The sequence below is a fragment of the Physeter macrocephalus genome, chromosome 4 (assembly GCF_002837175.3).
Source record: "Physeter macrocephalus isolate SW-GA chromosome 4, ASM283717v5, whole genome shotgun sequence".
In the NCBI taxonomy this organism is placed as follows: domain Eukaryota; kingdom Metazoa; phylum Chordata; class Mammalia; order Artiodactyla; family Physeteridae; genus Physeter; species Physeter macrocephalus.
The window spans coordinates 63,526,376-63,529,498 of record NC_041217.1 but is presented as its reverse complement, the minus strand read 5'-3'; positions in this window follow the sequence as shown (position 1 = coordinate 63,529,498).

Below are 3,123 nucleotides of genomic sequence, written 5' to 3'. Positions count from 1 at the left end.
TACAAGAGACCCACTTCAGACCTAGAGACACATACAGACTGAAAGTGAGGGGATGGAAGAAGATATTCCTGCAAATGGAAATCAAAAGAAAGCTGGAATAGCAATACGCATATCAGATAAAATAGACTTTAAAATGAAGACTGTTACAAGAGACAAGGAAGGACACTACATAATGGTCAAGGGATCAATCCAAGAAGACATAACAATTATAAATATTTATGCATCCAACATAGGAGCACCTCAATACATAAGGCAAATGCTAACACCATGAAAGGGGAAATTGACAGTAAAAGAATAATAGTGGGGAATTTTAACACTCCACTTACACCACTGGACAGATCATCCAGGCAGAAAATTAATAAGGAAACACAAGCTTTAATGACACAATAGACCATGTAGACTTAATTGATATTTATAGGACATTCCATCCAAAAGCAGCAGAATACACTTTCTTTTCAAGCACACATGAACATTCTCCAGGATAGATCACATCTTGGGTCACAAATCAAGCCTCAGTAAATTTAAGACAATTCAAATTGTATCAAGTATCTTTTCCAACCACCATGCTATGAGATTAGAAATCAATTACAGGAAAAAATACTGTAAAAAACACAAACACATGGAGACTAAATGATATGCTACTAAATAACCAAGAGCACTGAAGAAATCAAAGAGGAAATAAAAACATACATAGAAACAAATGACAATGAAACTTGATGACCCAAAACCTATGGGATGCAGCAAAAGCAGTCCTAAGATGGAAGTTTATAGCAATTCAATCCTACCTCAAGAAATAAGAAAAATCTCAAATAACCTAACCTTACACCTAGAGCAACTAGAGAAAGAAAACAAAACCCAAAGTTAGTAGAAGGAAAGAAATAAAATTCAGAGCAGAAATAAATGAAATATAAATGAAGAAAACAATAGCAAAAATCAATGAAACTAAAAGCTTGTTCTTTGAGAAGAAAAATAAAATTGATAAACCTTTGCCAGACTCATCAAGAAAAAAAGGGAGAGGATTCAAATCATAAAATTAGAAGTGAAAAAGGAGAAATTACAACTGGCACTGCAGAAATACAAAAGATCATAAGAGACTACTATAAGCAACTATATGCCAATAAAGTGGACATCCTGGAAGAAATGGAAAAATTCTTAGAAAGGTACAACCTTCCAAGACTGAGCCAGGAAGACATAGAAAATATAAACAGACCAATCACAAGTAATGAAATTGAAACTGCAATTAAAAATCTTCCAACAAAAAGTCCAGGACCAGATGGCTTCACAGGCAAATTCTACCAAACATTTAGAAAAGAGAGAACACCCATCCTCCTCAAACTCTTCCAAAAAATTGCAGAGGAAGAAACACTCCCAATATCATTCTCTGAGGGCACCATTACCCTGATACTAAAAATCAGACAAAGATATCACTGAAAAGGAAAATTACAGACCAATATCACTGAACAACATTGATGCAAAAATTCTCAGCAAAATGCTAGGAAAAAGAATCCAGGACTTCCCTGGTAGTACAGTGGTTAAGAATCTGCCTGCCAATGAAGGGGACATGGGTTTGATCCCTGGTCTAGGAAGATCCCACATGCAGCGGAGCAACTAAGCCGCTGCACTGCAACTACTGAGCCTGTGCTCTAGAGCCTGTGAGCCACAACTACTGAGTTCATGTGCCACAGCTACTGTAGCCCACATGCCTAGAGCCCATACTCCACAACAAGAAAAGCCACCGCAATGAGAAGCCCGCGCACCACAACAAAGAAAAAATAGCCCCCGCTCGCCTCAACTAGAGAAATCCCGTGCACAGCAATGAAGACCCAATGCAGCAATAAATAAATAAATAAATAAATAAATAAATAAATAAATTTATATAAAAAAGAATCAAACAACACACGAAAAGGATCATACACCATGATCAAGTGGGTTTTATTATCAAGGATCATACACCATGATCAAGTGGGTTTATCAAGGATTCTTCAATATATGTAAATCAATCAATGTGACACACCATATTAACAAATTAAAGAATAAAAACCATATGATCATCTCAATAGATGCAGGAAAAGCTTTTGACAAAATTCAACACCCATTTATGATAAAACTCTTCAGAAAGTGGGCATAGAAGGAACGTACCTCAACATAATAAAGGCCATATATGACAAACCCACAGCAAACATCATTCTAAATGGTGAAAAACTGAAAGCATTTCCTCTAAGATCAGGAGCACGACAAGGATGTCCACTCTCACCTTTATTATTCAACATAGTTTTGGAATTCCTAGCCATGGTAATCAGAGAAGAAAAAGAGATAAAAGGAATCTATGCTGGAAAAGAAGTAAAACTGTCACTGTTTGCAGATGACATGATACTATACATAGAATCCTAAAGATGCCACCATCGATGATGCTAATCAATGAACTTGGTAAAGTTGCAGGATACAAAATTAATGCACAGAAATCTCTTGCATTCCTATACACTAACAATGAAAGATCAGAAAGAGAAATTAAAGAAACAATCCCATTTACCACAGCAACAAAAAGAGTAAAATACCTAGGAATAAACCTACCTAAGGAGGTAAAATATCTGTACTCAGAAAACTATAAGACACTGATGAAATAAGTCAAAGATGACACAAACAGATGGAGATTTTTCTTGGATTGGAAGAATCAGTATTGTGAAAATGACTACACTATCCAAAGCAATTTACAGATTCAATGCAATCCCTTTCAAATTACCAATTGTATTTTTCACAGAATTAGAGTAAAAAATTTTACAATTTCTTTGGAAACACAAAAGACCCTTATAGCCAAAGCAATCATAAGAAAGCAAAACGGAGCTGGAGGAATCAGGCTCCCTGACTTCAGACTATACTAAAAAGCTGCAGTAATCAAGACTGTATGGTACTGGCACAAAAACAGAAATATAGATCAATGGTACAGGATAGAAAGTCCAGAGATAAACCCACACACCTATGGTTACCTAATCTTTGACAAAGGAGGCAAGAATATACAATGGAGAAAAGACAGTCTCGGGCTTCCCTGGTGGCGCAGTGGTTGCGCGTCCGCCTGCCGATGCAGGGCACACGGGTTCGTGCCCCGGTCCGGGAAGATCCCACATG